This window comes from Mercenaria mercenaria, chromosome 8 (assembly GCF_021730395.1).
Source record: "Mercenaria mercenaria strain notata chromosome 8, MADL_Memer_1, whole genome shotgun sequence".
NCBI classification, from domain to species: domain Eukaryota; kingdom Metazoa; phylum Mollusca; class Bivalvia; order Venerida; family Veneridae; genus Mercenaria; species Mercenaria mercenaria.
The window spans coordinates 14,655,934-14,674,568 of NC_069368.1; the positions used below are offsets into that span (position 1 = coordinate 14,655,934).

General features: G+C 32.4%; 1 protein-coding gene across 1 annotated transcript in view; it reads left to right on the forward strand.

Moving 5' to 3' along the window:
* Positions 1 to 1,918: 1,918 nt before the first annotated feature.
* The window catches only part of LOC123565856 (cephalotocin receptor 2-like), a 42,648-nt gene continuing 25,931 nt past the window's right edge, over positions 1,919 to 18,635 (forward strand). Inside the window, exon 1 of the mRNA XM_045359631.2 lies at positions 1,919 to 2,089. The gene's annotated coding sequence lies outside the window, so the exon portion shown is untranslated. The remainder of the gene's footprint in view (positions 2,090 to 18,635) is intronic.

An 18,635-nucleotide genomic window follows, 5' to 3' on the forward strand; every position in this document is an offset into this window, starting at 1 on the left:
TAGCTATCACAACAGCAATATTTAAGCGCCTTGTGGCGGCTGTAAAAGATCTCCCCGTAACTGGATTCAGTGTTGTTATATTTTCTTGTCCTTTGGGATCATGGAGTCCATTGAATTGATATGTAATAGAGTTCCGCTTAAGCCGGTGCTAGGGGGCGTGAGAGGTGTAACATATTTACATATTTTATTACCTCTCATGAACAGACTGAATCAAACCGAGTCTGCTATTATTCTGCTTAGTTGTATTCTTTGCTTCCAAAAGATCTTTTTACACATTTTATTAATCTTACATCGGGGATTCCAATTGACCAATCAGAGAGTTGCATTTTGAAGTGCCTACCATTTTCCACTTTCGTTTAACAGAATTTTTGCAATAAACTTATAATAGTGAATTTTTAGCATGTGTAAATGTAGAGTTCTGCTCAACCCGGGGCTAGAGGGCGTGGACGGTAGCATGCATATACACTACCGTCCATGAACAGGCTCAATCAAACCGAGCCTGCAACATTTTTGTATTTGTCGTGTTGAGCGACCTGTGAAGTTTCCACTTTTTCTAATTTAAATGATACGAATACATTGATTCACTGAATTGAGCCTCGTGAAGCAAGGACACTATTATCACATCCGAGTACAATGTAAACGATAATAAAGTGTGAAATGGTACCAGTTCACAGCGTTTAGGACATGTTAGAACGATTGAAACAAACTATTTGACATGCTTGATTACATACCATGCACACTTAATTCCACACATACATATATAAAATGTAGTAGCATTAAGACTAAACTAGCATCGGTTCATAAATAGAGCGTTCTTATTTTTTTTTAATCGAAGAAGTGAAATATATATTACTGGAAATTTCACAGGAAACCTTTGCGTGTCACATAGACATTTTATTGAAAAAGTTGTATAAATATAAGCGGCGTATTGAACCAAATACTTGTACCGAACATTTTTATGCGTTTTCATATACACGATTGTTTTGTGTTCCATTGACTTTACAACTTACTTAGAGGGATCGTTCAAAGTTCTTAATTTCTTTTTGATCCCAGCTAATTGCTCCTGTTGTTTCAAAGATATCAGAATTACGTTGGAATTTCACTTTGTGAAAATGCCTCAGCCCTAAATAGTAGATACGTTATTTTTTATTAATGTTCTACCATAATATGACCTTAAGACGCGCCACTTTTGTATTTCCATGATGGTAATTATACATGCTTTGCATGAAGAAAATGAGAAATAACAAGTGTCTAGTTACAAATTGACAGTGACATATATAAGGCCAAGACAATATGTTGAATGTCTAAATATATTATTTAATTAATGAAGTAGTATGCACAATACTTGATGTATTAAGGTGAGTTTAGACCACAGTTTGTTTCTACAGTGTAAAATAGTTATTATTCTATGTTTATAAAACTATACTGAAAAAGGAAAGACAGAGTAAGTGTAAAGATGAAATGTAAAAACATATTAATTCATAGAACGCCTAAATTGTCCAGAATAGCTGTATTATACCAGTATTATCATAATGATTTGCACGAAGTTCATGTGGGTGGAAAAGGTAGGTCACTAGGCCGTGATGGGTCTTTAAATAAAATTACCCAAGTCATAAAAGTTACGCAGATGTAAATAGGGGAACTTAAGCTAAGCATGACTTATGCGTCCAATGATAACTCCGCCAACTTCTAGTCAATTACAGACGTACCAGAATGGAAGTTCATTATAAGAAGACCAAATGCAATTATATGAGATTTACTTTCTAATATATCTTAGTCCTGCAATAGAAACGACTAACCCACAACCGGGAAATATTTTTCACAGCAGTGCTGTTATAACAGATGCAAATGATGCAACACGGTTTGGATTAGAGAAGCCGATTATGCTATTGGTAAATTATTGTGCTCGCTTCAAATAAGAAGCGCTGAGAACAACCGTTGTTATAAAGGCAGCAACACTGATAAACGTGATAAGTGGCTTTTGCAAGGAGGGAATTGATGCATTGCAATTGATATTGGATTGATCAGTCACCTGTTATAATTAGAGAAATTATTAGTTTGTGCTCGCAGTATTAATGATTTATTAAAGGTTAGTAAATATATTATTTATTGAAATGTAAATGACAGTAGATAATTACTTGAAAGTTATAACAATAATTTTGACAAGTATTTGTTAATTGTTTGTAGTAGGTGAATACAGCAATATGTCTAGCTCGAAGAATTAAGATATTGCTCTATAAATATTCATTTTAAAACATCCACATATTGTCAGTACAGTTACATTTTATTGGAAAGCTTAATGTAACATTATGGTTGATATTTAATGAGCAACAGTTACTTGTAAAATATTTCTTTTTTATTTTGAGCTTTAGTTTTTTGACTTAGAAACGAAACACATATTATTCCTTTGGAATTTGAAGTTTCTGGAAAACTATATGCAATATTACAGTAACTGTCGTAAAGCTTATAATCTCTATACAAAGCTTGTTACTCAAAAGTACTGATTTAATTGATTTCACCTCTAGAATAAGACAGTAATATTTTTCAGCTTCAGGGCAATAGACAAGTTTCATATCTACTTACTGTGGATATGTTCGTGCTCATGGTGTAAAAATATTTCTTTTGTATTTTTATTTAAAAGTATTAAATGCAGAACTACCGTAATAATACCAAATTTGCTAAATTAACACAACTCTTTGAATAAAAGAGCTTGCGCAATTTACTACCTGTAAACAAAATTACTACGGAAATAATAAGGTCTTTTTCATATATGTAGAAAAAAATATTAAAATAGAAGTTATATTTACTTTAAATAAATAAGTCAACATACCGACCAAAGGTACGCTATTCTCACTGGACCTTTAACTAAATTAGGTTGGTAAAAGAATTGTACATACTGACCATAAGTTCGCTAGACTTCCTGGAATTTTAGCCAGTTTTAAAAAGTAAAAGAAATAGTAGCCAAATTGGTGCGCATAGTTACCATAGGAATCTTAGGACTTTAATCAGAAATCTGAAAGAACACTTACTGATTACTTACTTCTTTTAGTGAAGTTGCTAAAGCAATTTTAGCTCACCTCAGTTCTACTAAGTTTTTTTCTTGTAAATTGATTAAATACTAGTTGCTGATAACAAATTATTAACTAAGGTTGCTGACTTCTCATCACTTGCTCTTTACAACCCTCATTTTGCTCTGTAGAGCCTTTTCATGTGAGAAAGTTTTCCGGCTCGCTTATGGAAGGTCATCAGTTCTACCCAGGTGCCCGTCCGCGCTTTAAATAATGTTTGGAAGGGCACCTGAAGTCTTCCACCATACTAAGCTAGAAAGTCGCCAGCCATATAATATAGTTAAGCCCGTGTAATGTAAGACTCAATAAAATTGAAAAAACAGATGTATGATAAACTAGTTATTTAAGGTCTGATTAGTTAATCTAATTATTTCGTTAAGTGTCCAGGGACCAGTTTCTAATTCACAAGTTCGCTAGACTTCCTGGAACTTTAGCTATTTTTAAAAAGTAAAAGAAATAGTAGCCAAATTGGTGCGCATAGTTACCATAGGAATCTTAGGACTTTAAACAGAAATCTGAAAGAACACTTACTGATAACTTACTTCTTTTAGTGAAGTTGTTAAAGCAATTTTAGCTCACCTTGTCAGTTCTACTAAGTTTTTCTTGTAAATTGATTAAATACTAGTTGCTGATAACAAATTATTAACTAAGGTTGCTGACTTCTCATCACTTGCTCTTTACAACTTTGAGTTTAGAAACCTAATTTTGCTCTGTAGAGCCTTTTCATGTGAGAAAGTTTTCCGGCTCGCTTATGGAAGGTCGTTTGTTCTACCCAGGTGCCCGTCCGCGCTTTAAATAATGTTGGGAAGGACACCTGAAGTCTTCCACCATGCTAAGCTAGAAAGTCGCCAGCCATATAATATAGTTAGGCCTGTGTAATGTAAGACTCAATAAAATTGAAAAAACAAATGTATAATAAACTAGTTATTTAAGGTCTGATTAGTTAATCTAATTATTTCGTTAAGTGTCCAGGGACCAGTTTCTAATTCACAATATTGACATAACGTAAAGTGTTGAGATTATGGCTATTACGGCACGGCGGACCATACTTTAGTTAACATTCAGGAAAGCTTTCTTTTTCATTTGAAATACCTGTCTGCATTTTGATGGTTATTATTTTTTTGTACTTTCTATGGAAATAAAACTTTATCTCGTGACTTCTGATCCCATTATTAAATTAAGTATTAGCGTACCAAAACAAAAAAACCCAAGATAGTACAAAATGCCATTATCTTACAAAATAAAATGAGCCGTGCCATGAGAAAACCAACATAGTGGGTTTGCGACCAGCATGGATCCAGACCAGCCTGCGCATCCGCGCAGTCTGGTCAGGATCCATGCTGTTCGCTTTCAAAGCCTATGTAATTAGAGAAACCGTTAGCGAACAACATGGATCCTGACCAGACTGCGCGGATGCGCAGGCTGGTCTGGATCCATGCTGGTCGCAAAGCCACTATGTTGGTTTTCCCATGGCACGGCTCAAATGGTGTACAATACATTTTGAAGATGTACTACATAAAAAAAAGAAACAAATAAAACCATGGATAACGAGAGTCCAAAATTCTCTTGCACTTTTCGGAATACATGTATTCCATTACCAATTTCTTTTGAAATACTATAACTTGTTGTTTCACAACAACTACGTTGCGTACAAACTCATTTAAAGAATAGTTTGACGTTTTGCAGCATCAATGAAATTTGATCAGATACACGGGTTATAACTAAGCACAAATAAATATCTAATTATAGGGATTTCCAAATCAGTTTCCAGCGTGACTGTTCGACTGTTTGTTTTCTTCTAATATTATATTTTACGCATGCATAGTTTCCAACAATATCATATTAAGTCACTCAATGAAGAAATGTAAACAAAAATCTGAAAAATAATGGCAAAGCTCTGAATAAAGAAAACATTTCATAGGAAACAATATTTTTCTAAGGTTGGATACAAATAGACATCGTACGTGATTTCAGAAAATGTTATTTTGAGGTTCAGTGAAAATAACACTTGTCTGATTCGAACACCAACACATTATTAAGGTGTTGAAAGACAGATACTGAGGTGTTAATGTTTTATACGTGTGTAGCTTTGCTAATAAGAAATTTGCTTTGAATTCCATGTCTTCTGGAGATTTAATATTTCTTTTTTTTCAAACTATCGTTTTGTAAACGTTCTAACAGCTGGTTGTAATTTTTTTATTTTTTAAAATTCATATTTAATTTATAAAAATGTGTACATTAAAGAAATATTTTAAAAATGTAAAGGGTTGAAATATTAAAACTGTGTCCGCCTTTACAGTCTTAATTTCGTAGTTTCACGTGTGCTGTTGTACATAATCCTTAAATATATACATACAGAACTTGGTTGAATCTTCATCACAGAGTGCATTTAAAATTGAACTTAAATAAGTAATTCGATATACAGAATTAAAATTATATAAACAGATATATAGCGTACTGTATACATTATACCAAATAGTAAAACCAAAGGTAAATCTGGAAGCACTGACTACAACAAACACAGCCAGAAAACACGAGGAAAATAGTTAAGGCGCACGAATAGAAAATATCGGGGAAAGATGTAGCAGACAAGTTTCTTCGAAGCAACAAATACATTTAAGCTATATGACGGGTATAAACAATCGGGATAGGGTGAAAGTGGGGAGTCTGATACACCGGAAATGACTGCCTATCAGTATAAAGTTATACACTTGAGTTCCCCAGATATTGAATAGTTTTGTACTGCAATAATTTACTAAATACATGCAGTTCTTAAAACTTATCAAACATGTTTTCAGATTACAATTATATCCGTTTACTTCATCTGTAAAATAACTGTGCATAATTTGTTAAAGCTTGTTCAATATTTTGTTGGAAAACCTGTGTGCTTTTAATTGTAAAATAAATTCATGTTTCTCAGTTAATGTAAATAAACAAAATAACTATTTATTAAAGAAACATTTGCTTCAGATACTGTAACTGGCAAAGTGTAATGTGATGAAAGTAAACAATGGGTTGAGGAAAACTGATCGTTTGTCGTAGTTTTCTCTGATGCGTGGCAGAATTATTAAAAGCAGTTTATTTCATTTGTTACAAAGCTTCATGTAGATATTATACCAAATTCTAAATAACGCCAAGTTACATAAAAATGGAAGAAACACAAAAAAAGACTCTTCAGATCTGCTTGATCTTTGAATTCAGCGGTATTTCGATAAAATGCTTGTTTTTTAATAGTTCTTTAGAGTAACGAATGCTCAAGAATAGGAGTTCATTAAAAATGGCTTTATGTATGACCCATATAATAGTGTACCTCCTTTCAAAGAGTTTTTAATTCCTACAATAAACCTACTTTGACTGAAATTTTTCAGGGGTCTTAGGTTCAAGCCCCACTGGGACCATTTTCCTCCGATATATTCCTTTTTTTCTAGTAAGTTTTTAATTTTTTTTCAAGACTTATTATAATTGATTTATTGTACAAAAAGTGAAAATTTTTCATTTGATAAGTGATTTCTTGCTGTTCAAAGTGAATTTACCTCTGAAACAGAAGGGGGACAGAGTTAGACATCTTTAAAAAATCTGAGTTACATGCGGTAAATGTTCTCTATTTTGCCTTTACTCTTTCGATTACATATTGTGGAAGAAATGTAGGTAGGTTTTACTTCTGCCCCAAGGTTATTTTTGAATGAAGTGAGCAAACTTTAAAACAGTCCCACCTTAGTTTTTAAGTATTGGAGTTAGAATTATATCTCATTAAATCCGTTTACTTGAGGCACCCTAGAAAAAATGACATTCACAGTTTTATTTTGTGTTTTATAATTGTTTACCAATAGTTTGGCATTTCTTTTATCAAAATTAAAGGTATAATGAATTCTCTGCAAACGTTTTGGACAGTGGCCATCACTTTGAAATTTATTTCTACCTGGGCTTGAGGAAATATCATTAATTATACAAAATTTATAAAAAAAAAACGGCACGAGAAAACTTGTTTAAATTTTGCATTTAAGTCTCTCATTGGATAAAATATATTGCTGTAACATTGTTTTGAATATAAGGTGGGTCATATCTTAATGCAATTAAGCGTGGTTTATTTTCTAAGTAATAGAATCAACGAGGCGAAGATCGGGAGAATTATTTACATTACTGAGGCAAATGACAAAATACCTTACGGATTTGAGAAGCCTACTGTGCTATTGGTAAATATTAATACTCTGCTCTGAGAGGAAGCTCTTAGACTTTCCGTTGTTAGAAACACAGCAACACTGATATACATGATAACTTGCTTTTAGGAGACAGGACTTGATGCATCAGTTAATTTTGAATCGTTCTGAGGGAAATTATGAAATCTGTGATGAGGTGTTTATGATACTTTCATAAGAGATATTACAGGTTAGTAAATAAGCTATTAATTTGTTAAACGAATAATTTCTTACTGTGGCAAGATTCTCTCAAAAATTAATTACTTATCAAATATACCACTTCATTTCATGACTGATTTTCAGTGAATTATCGAAACATTTTAGGGAAATATATCTGGTATTTACACAGTGAACAAAATCAGATATAGATTTTTCACCGGTAAGAAACTATAAAATGGGTAAATCTAGTCAAAACATGAAATAAAAAGAAAATTTGTTTGTTTTACACGTAAGATCGAAATACCTATCATTCATGAACACCATTTTTTTGTATTTTCACTCATGGCAATGCCACTCGTGAAAATAATGCATCTGGTGTTCTTTCGTGAACGATATATTTAAATCTTACGCTGACACAAACCAATATCCTCCATATTGTTGTCACATTCAACATTTATCGCCATAATACTCGCATCAAATACATTTTCTCACGATTTATCATAGGCCAATGTTTTAAAATTTTGCTAATAACTAAAAATGCAGGTTAAAATGACACAATGGACGTATTTGTCATTATTTTATTGTGGACATGCTTACCAGTTTTGAACTAAAGATAATAATTTAATTTTAAGTGAACAAGTCTTAAAACATTACAAATTTAATACTTATCAATTTTGAGTGCTAAAATGAAGTCAAATGATTGTTATTCATTACATAACATGTAACTTTCAGTATTTTGCTAACGTATTTCTGTAGACATTCTTAAATATTTTATGCTAGGAAAACGTCATCAATATATGAACTGTGATTACATTAGGCTGTATATTAAGCCTTTTTGAAGTATAGAATGCAAGAAAGCAAAAACAGTGCGGACTCGGTTGGAATGAGTTTCTTTATTAAAGTCCTCACGTCTCATATGAGAAGCTTTAGCGAAACCTGTTGGCCAGAAGATATAACAATACTTAATTGAAGTACAAGAAGACAATTTTCAGCGGCTTCTCGAAAGTTAAATACTATATGTACTTATTGCTTATAAGACATGTTAGCAACACTTCGTATAGCTCATACCTTGTTTCTGTCCTTGATAGTATAGTTTCCTGTCAAGAAATAATTTATCTATTTTTCTTGAATGGACATGACTATTATTCTTTACTGTTGAAGTAACGTGATGATCAGTTATTAATTTTATATTATCCTTACTTCAATTATAGATATCACAATTTCATTTAATGATACTACTATTTCTATACTATTTAATGAATGCAGAGATATTGATAACTCGATTATTTGATAAACTATACATCAATGTTGTGTTATGATAAATTCAGTTAAATGCTATGTCTTGAATTAATTTGTTCATATACTCAATGACAGTTTTTGAATATCATAAAATGAATTTAAGATATCATTTAGAAGAATTAAGGGACATTACCAGAAAGATTACTTTTATGATATCACAAACCCGATTAATTTATAGCTAAAAGTCGTAAAATATATCATTAATTATGAACAATTGATAATAATGAATAGAATTTATAACGTCATTAAATCAAACTTATTTGGAGAATTCCCTGTTTTTGGAGATATACGCTCAAATCATTAGATATAATGCGATATTGAATAAAAAGATGGCAATTGGCAATATCTACACAGGCGAAATCATATTTACAAAATGACAATACAAATATAAAAGTTATATCGTGTCCCTTCAAAAGAAAAATAATAAAAGTGTAATTTCAATGCTGTATAAAAAATATCTGATTAAAATATTGTTTAAAATTATGTACACTTCTTAAAATCGAAATAAAACTTCAAACAAAAAAGTAAAACAAAAAAAGCACAGAAGACGTTCTTGTTAATTTCTTGAAACTAGTATTATGTAGCACTGCTATTTCTTACTGTAAGCTTTTAGTTAAATAGAATGTAATTTCTTTATATAAATTCGCCGTTTGTGTTGAACATAATATTGCCTAGATCAAGGTTTGCCGAATTTAGGTTTCCTTTATTACTGAATTTTCTTTCATTTCAAAGATGACGCACACTTATTGTTGTTACGGTATTACTTATAATAATTCACTATTTTGTATAAATGGGACTCACTTTTAGTAATTTTATTAAAACTATACCTAATAAATAACCTCCTTTTATTAAATAACATTTAAAAAAAAAACAGTCTAATTGGTGCATTTTATAATGTTGACAAACAAAATTATTTAACATGTTTATGACTAATTGATGATTAATGTGTTGCTATATTTACGGTTCTTTGGGATCATGGAGAGCATTCGGTTTACTATTATAGTAAAATTCCACAAAACGGGTGCTAGGAGACGTAAGGAGTGTTGCACATTTCATGACCTCTCATTATAAACAGAGTCTGCTATCATTTTGCTTGGCTGCGCTATGCTGTGCTTCCAAAGGCTCTTTCTATATAAACACCAACCATATATCTTATCAAGATAGATATTTACGGCTATTGTACCAAAGAGCAATAAAAATAAATATTAGTATTTTATACTTCCTTGATTGTACACAACTCTTCTATTTACGACTGTTACTCTAATTCTCTACCTCAGCTAGTTAGTTCAATGTATTTATATGTGTGAATTTGTTTAGCAATTTATTAGCTCAACCAATCAGTACAATTGGATATTTCTGGTAATAAGATGGTTTAACTGGCTCAATAAGTGTCTTAATTAGGAATTTTTTAAAAAAAAAATTTAGGGTTTGAGGGTGGTGGTGGAGGTGGGGGGGGGGGGGGGGGGTTTATGGGAAGGGTTAGGGGAGGGGAAGTAGCGCCGTTTTCCATACGTTTTTTAGGCATGTCACGAAAGGCAGTTAACCTAACCAATATTCCTGGATTCTGTATCAATACAAACCTGTTTTCTTCAAGTAGATCCCGCCTGAACCAGAGGTGGAGTATAAATGATTTCACCCGAGGATCGAACTCAAGACTGCAGGATCTGAAGATCTGCGCTCTCAGTATTGAGCTAAGCTAAGGACTTACTAGGTATTTCGAATTATCTGATAGAACACTAGCTGTAATAAGCGATTTACTAGCTCAGCAAGTATGTTCAGTCATTTATGTCTTTGTAGTTTTATCCGAAATGAAAATATGTATGATATTGCCGAAAGGAAACGCGGTAATTCTCTGAAAGTGGTTTTTTATTACAAGAATCATGATAGAGCGGACCAAAATGTTAGTTAAACATTAGAAACAATCGTTGATACAAATAAAACTTGGCCTGACTGGCAGTTCTCCATAATGATGATAATTATTCTTTGTCTTTTCTATTATCGTGTTGCTTTTGACCTTTTAATTATAAATTTTCAACGCAGTATTAGCATGTCAAAGCAGGAACTGCCTTTTCAATGAAATATATATTGCGTAGCATAAAACAGAGAATATTCACACCGTTTCAATCATGAAAATAAGAAATACAAAACGGAAACTGTTATAAGCAAAGCAGAAATACCGAAAAAAGATATTTTGAACGAATGTAGGCGTCTGCTTAATGGAACTAACTCACACATTTTAGGCGAAAATATTTTCTCTAAAAAATCCATAAAAAGTGAGTACCCTGAAAGTGACTAGTGGTACAAACTTATTGACATAAAATTTTTTTTGCAATATATATTGTTATAAATAACCAAAAATGTTGTGCAAATGGTAGTAAACTGTTGCAACGCTTTTGAAATAATGTAGAAAAGTTACATTCTCCTTGCATTTTTACCAGTATCTAACTTTTATTTTCATCCATTTTAACATTTTTAAGTGACATATATACATTCTATGCCAATCCTAGCGGAAATGAGTATGTTGAAAAACTATGGGCGAGTAGCTTTAAAACTATGATTTTCTAACATATTAGGTACAATTTTCTATAATTTATTTTTCAATTTTATTTTGTCAAGTTATTTAAGAACACCATTTTCACTGGTCATCTGGGGTCAAAAGCAAACTTGGAACAAGGTAAAACTTTGATTGCACGTTATTCGTAAGACAAATCTAATCTTTCTGTCTGCCAAGCACTATTCGTTAAACGTTCTAATAGAAAAGCCTTTTCAAGGTTCAAAGAATATACAATGCGTTTCTGATACGAACACCAATACAAAGTTTTAAGCTGTTGAAAAGCGGAACCTGTTAGAGGCTAGCAATGATTAATACATGTGCTTCGTTATGAGTGCTTTATATTAAAGTAGAACAATTTCATAAAAGCTCTTTGCCCACACTTTTTGTATGAATCGTGTCTCATAGTCATGTTTCGAATTTACTTTGTCAGTAACTTCTAAGCCACATTTAAATGTATGTACGTACTAGTCTAGTGAAATATTAAAACTAAAGCCTTACATGATTGTAAGTGCTATGAATATAATCAGTTGGTACAAAATCTGGAAAGTAGATCCCTCGGAAGCACCGAGAACAAAGCAAATAGTGAAAATTGCAGACTCGGTTTGATTGAGTCTGTTCATGGGCAGTAATGGAAAAAGCAACACTGCCCACGCCCCCTAGCACCGGCTTAATCAGTATTCAATCTTCAAGTCTAAATGAGTTGAAATCAATGATCCCGAAGGACCAGAAAATATAACAACACTGAGATGAAGTCGGGGCGACCTTTACAAGCACTATTGGCCGTAATTTAAATATCTTCACAGTGTTAAGTGTTCTACTGGATATTACATATTAATGCTTCACAACGTTAATACAGAAACAAAAATACAAATAAAAATACATGGCATTTATACAGCGCAAAAAATATAAAATATTCCATTGCGCTTTACAACTACTTAACACATATTTAAAACATATACATTCAAAATATGAACATGATTCTAGAACTTAGATTTAGACATATATGAATACTATGTTATACCACTACTGATATTTTGTAATTAACAAGAGTATACTCATTGTTCATGAAACTGACAGAACAAATTTGTTTTCAGTTTTGATCTGATACTGAAGTCAGACTGAATGTCTTTCCGATAGCAAGGTAGATCGTTCCACCAGTTGGGACCAACGACGGCCATAGATCTGTCTGCTAATTTTGTTCGCCGTCTAGGGATGTAAAAGTTAGTGTCACTTTGTGCTCGTAGTCTGTACCGTTGTCGAATAGGCACACACATTTCTCTCAGATATACTGGAGCTGTACCATTTGTGACACGGAAGAAAATTACTAGGATTTTGAACATGACTCTAGCCTTAACTGGAAGCTAAAGTAATTCTTTCAGAAGTTAAGCACTTGGTTGCTCATAGGAAGCATTCATGACTACTCTAACGGCATGATTTTGGACTCGCTGTAGTTTGCTGATTTGGTAGGCTGGAATTTCGGTAAATAAACCGTTGCAGAAGTAATGTTGGAATGAACCAATCCATGCACTAATGATTCAGCTGACTTTTGTTTGAGATGTAAAACAAGAAAATATAAATCACATTTGAATCTTCCCTTCCAATTCACATACCTCTGTTCAAAACGTTCTAAATTGGTGTGTATCATTAAGGGTGTGAGTTCATTTGTTTTTGCAACTATTCTACAAGAAATACAAAAGCTAACATAATGTGAATATGTCATTTATTTTTCCAAATTACGAATAACTAAATAGAACAATTATAATCCTTCTAAATTGACCAGATTACCAATTACAGCAAAATTATTTACCATTTAAAATTGTTAACCAGTTTTTAAAACATAGGTGGGCTACATAATCCGCCACAAGCAATAATAATTGCGTACCCATCCGAACACCACAAATGATAAAATTCTAGCAGGGGTCATCTCAAATTAACTTTAGATAAAATTATCAGGGGTCGATTCAAATAGTTTTATCTGCGCTAAATACCATTTTGGAATGAACTCCATTACAAGATATCGTCTTCTCGTTCAGTTTTGACGAAAATTGAATGCGCTAAATTATACAATGCAGATCTGTGACGAAGATTTCACAGCCTTTTTATTGAACAACATTTACGTCAGGTATTGGAATGCATTTTTCCGACAACTGATTGGTATTCCCGTTGGAATAAATTGTTCACACATATTAGCAGATTTGTTTTTAGTTGTCATAGAAGGGACTTTATGTTGCCCCTTTCTCCATTATTACTGTATTATACAATACAACACGCTGGACAATATTGTAAATGTGAATATTTTTGCTCAACTGGCGGATACTATTTTTCCCGGGAGCTGCATGTAAATAAACTAAATGCTTCATGTTTAGATTAACAACTCACTGTTTTTATCGCAGTACTAAACATACCAAATGTATGACAAAAGGGATGCTTTTTTTCCATTTTCCAAGTTAAATCTGTTTTCCACAGCCTGTACTCATGTTCAGGATTTCAGTGAATTAACTTCACCTAGGGTATTGTTTTTTCAAATAACGTAAATATTTTACTAAATTTTTCTTCCGTTATTCAGACTCGGTTTTAGAATTAAGTAGTCACTAAAAGATCTTTTAACGAGAAGGTATTTTAAACCGGATTTTCATTGTTAGGGTGCGGTTTTGGTGGTGTTTGTTTACAAACATTGTAACATTTTTGGTCATGAAAGTTTCCAAGTGTATTTGGGTAAGTAATAAAAAAAATTATAATGGCCCGACCGTCTTGAGACATACTGCATGTTTAGTGTTTAACCATTTACAGTTGAACGCAACTTTTTCCTCTATGATTGTTTCTGGCGGGACAGGCGGAGGACACTATGATAGGCATTTTTTAAAATCCTACCGGAACTGAGCCGCTTTGATCTATGTCTTCTGGTCTGTTTCGACAGACGCTTAAGGGTATTTCTCTACAAATGCAATAGATATATGCATACCTTGGTTCTTAAGGTTTGCATTTTATATAAATTTAAATAGTACTTAAGTGTTTTACATGTCATGCCTTCAGCTATTGATTCGCCTGACTGGGATAACTTTTATTTATCTTTTTGTTTATACTGTTCCCTAACTTTGGAAGATAATGCTGGTTAGAGTGAGGTTAAGTGCGCATCATAAACCCGTTTAAAACAGTTATAAATATGTGTGCCTAATTTGGTAATGATTCTCACGTTATTGTCTTTTGGATCATGTAAACCCTTTGAGAAATTACACTTTACAGACCCTTAATATTCATAACATATTATACAGAATTGTTCAGAAGGGGTAGACAATACTTTCTGTAAAGGTCACCTTGTTCGATAACATGTATTTTGCTTTACAACACATGTACTTCGACTTTCCATATTATATTTTGTAGAAAATATTAAACTTCTTTTACAAACATGTTTTTTTCTCTAAATTTGTTTTTGTTGTATTTCTAACATATTTACATAGGTACTCCGGGAAATGAAAACTGATTAAATTATATATACTTTTCAATATTGCAGTTTTTGTGTCATTTTGACAGCTCTACTTTCACTTTCATTTTGCAATTTTTGCATATTTTTAAAATGTTCATTGTTAGTAACACTTTCAACTCCCGGAGTACCAGAAGAAATATGTTAGACACACAATAATCATAAAAGTAATGACAAAATACTTTTGAAAAAGATGCTTGATATCTTCTACAAAATAGAACATGAACAGCCAAAGTACATGTGATATAGGACAACATGTGCTGTTCAATAAAGAATAATCTGTTTTGAAAGTTTCTTTTATTATGAACAGTTTGGTGTATTCTGTATGATAAAGCAAGGTATATGTGTCGTAGAAAACTAAAAACAAAAAATTCAACCGAGGGTGGTTTCAGATGGCTTTAACTGGAGTTTTTTCTGTTGTTTGTGTGAAAAAATGAGTTTTTGTTTATAAAAAAAGTACCTGTACATTTCATGTGATAGCAATAGTAATGCTAATTCTATTCCGTAAATTGACCTACATTAAAATAATGCAGTAAGAGAACATACTACTGCATACTATGATATTTGTATTATATTTATGATTTGCTCATGTGATAAGTAGCTTTTTAGAAGGACGCAGTTAATATTGGATTGATCGGAAGGAAAATATCGCTTTGTGTATGTTTATATGGCTTTATCATCAGGGATATAAAAAGCCGCTAATGGAAAACAAATGAAACATTTATGATGTTTGAAAATTGGATGCAGGTACGACTAAGACCTTGATTTAAGGTTGCAGTATACCGTGTGAGCTGGATAGATTCGTAGCAGTTCATTGTACTTCGCAATAAGTAAATGTTGTATTGGCTAAATTGCCATGACTTTTTACACACTTTCATTTTTCGTGTCATATTTAAATTATGTGCCAAACTTGGTTGAAATAAACATTCTAACGAAGTTCTTACCAACTGTTAGCGAGTAGTTCTAAATAGTACAGTTATTTTATCTTTAAACATTTGTTTTGGCTTTATAACTGAAAATTATTTATTTTTGTATGTGATAACTATTCATGCTATATTAAGATGTGTTCATTTAGTAAAACAATCATAAGCTATCGTATTGAAATACCTATGTGCAGTCGTGTCCTACGTTATACCAACTTAGAGCTATTTCTCGGTACAATTACTTGTAGCGTTTAGTCGTACTTAAGATCGATCACTACAGTCATTTTAAATTCATTTTTAAACGATAAAAACATTCATATAATGATATTTAAGTCCAGGTAGATTACTGTTCTCTTTAATATCTATGTCCCCAAAATGGAGATAGCATCTCTGCTTGCTCAAAGCGTAATTTTGTGGTTACTAAACAATATTCACATTTCAATTTCAGAGATCTATATAGATCTTATCTTGTATTAGTGGAATAAATATTGGAATTTACACCATTTAACTTCAATATTCTGCAGTCGGAAATCATTTATTGCAAGCAGTGCACTTTTAGATTCAATGTATCTCGCACCAGTATTGTAAATTGCGTAATCTTATGTACCCATGCTTAGAATATATTAAAAAAATCACATTCTATACAAGTTGATAACATGAAACGTTACTGTTTTATTGCTATGAAGCTATGCAAAGCTTTATTATCAATATCATCAGATATTCTTAGAAGGCTTGTATGTCTATGTACATGTGTATAAAGGATATTAATACTTTAATATGCATGCCTGTACTGATCTGCGTTAGATATACATTCATAATATCGATAGATCTTACACTATATCGTTATATCAAGCTACTGTTTTGAATTGTTAAACACTAAGTTAATAAATTATAATATCATCGAAGTGCCAATGTGTACAGTCAGTAAGTTCACAGAAATATCTGCGCCAGTGACGTAAAGTAGTTCATTACATAATGCATATATTCCCTTTGAACAAGCATATAAATATCAAACGCAGATTTCATTTTTGTGAATGGTGAAAACAGTTTGACAGTTTATAAATGCCAGGCAAAAGCCAGAGCGAAAGGACGCTGAATCAGTTTCAGATCGATTGTCAAATAATGGCGGCATTGTTGATAACAAAAGCAATGCAAATAATGCATTTAAGGTTTTGGTAAATATGTGAAATAAAAATACCAAGAAAATATGAAGCAATGATATATAATATAAAGGTCAAACGGCTGGTTGTGCCTTCTAGTCATAGTGGCACACCTAGTTTCATAATGGCCCTCTAGCAATTATGATACTGGGTGTGCCATTAAGGAAAGAAGGCACAACCCAGTCGTGTATTAACCTCTTAATAAAAAGCAACAGGTATTTTCTTTTAAAAAACGTTTGTGTTCTCATTGACAGCTAACATTTATGTTACTAAAGGCAATTTGCTTAAATCACAGCAAACTCTCTAGAAATCCTCTTTTTCTTTTTCTTCATAAAAATGTAATAACAATATATGCGAAGACCGATATTCCTTAATAAAATCTCTCTTCATGTTGATAAAGCATCGAATTGCGTGATCAAGAATCTAATTTCTATTTTGAATTTGAAATTATGTATGAATGAAACGGGAGCAATAGTTTCATGAACTGTGAGAATATTCCTATTCAGCTCTTTTTTTTTCTGAATATTTCAAACCAGAGCGACACGCCTTTTACAATTTATAGTACAATATGGCGAATGGAGAAAATTTAGAATTAAATGAAAATATTTGTCTGATTGAGAGAATAGTAAAACTCAGCTCAAGGCATTATAGTTATTACAATAAAAGGTAAATCTAGACCTGGACAAAAGATAATTTACCGGCCATACATTAAGCAAAACGTCAATGATAAAATGCACTATTTAAACCCCCTTTTTTAAACGTAAAGAATGGTAATGTTTTGTTTCAAAACGTGTATACTTTAGGAACCTGATATCTTGTCAAGTAACACTACCATTTACATCAATTGTTACACACAGATTGTCACTATTCCTTGCCACGGGTCACTTGCCTTGGTGTGGTTTTCCTTTTCATTATTCTTGGTCTATTGTTTTAACTCGTTTCCTCGTTTTTTTTCTCAGTAAATATTAACAGCAATTTTATGCAATAAGTCATCAGAAATATGAGTCAAAAACTATTCTGGTTTGACTCAGGAATGACAGATATGAATTTAATTGCCGGTAATTATTCATAGTGTTGTTATGTATAACCGCACATGTCTATTACTCCTCAGGGATAGTCACATATGTTCCACAAACACACATTTCTATACGCTGTATCTCTCGGTTTCATATTATTTTAAACAGCCTAGTTATGGTTTGATAAATTATAATCGAGGCAAGTAAAAACAGCGGCAAGTGGGCCTTTGTAATATTTAAATGTCGAAGGCATTCACTATGGCACTTGGCCCGATGAGGGTTGGAGTGTATGTTCCCAGCACAAAAGAGAGGGGTTGCGGAGGGAGGCTGTCCCAGAAAAGTTAAGGAAATGTAAAGAAATACCGTTTATCTTTGTTTATACTATGAGCGATTCATCTGCATGTGCTAAAATAGACTTTCAACAGTATGCACATTGATCTCATTATGATACCCTTTATCTTTTTTGCCTATATTTAAACGTAATTTCATCTGAAATTAAAGCAAAACTGGATGATTACGTTATTGGGTTTATTGTTAATTTAGTTGACAAAGTTGCATTCGAAGTTTCCGAATCGTGCTAAAAAAATCAGTTACGATTTAGACAAAATAATGAAAATAGTATTGGGTTTTAAATTGGGTTAACGTTTGCAACATTTTGATAACACTACATGAAAAGGTAATTATTTTAGATTTATGTAAGTACAGTAAAATACGTACAGGTTGGGGGGGGGGGGGGGGGGGGCTGAGGGGGGCACTAGCAGCATAACGGTAGCATATTA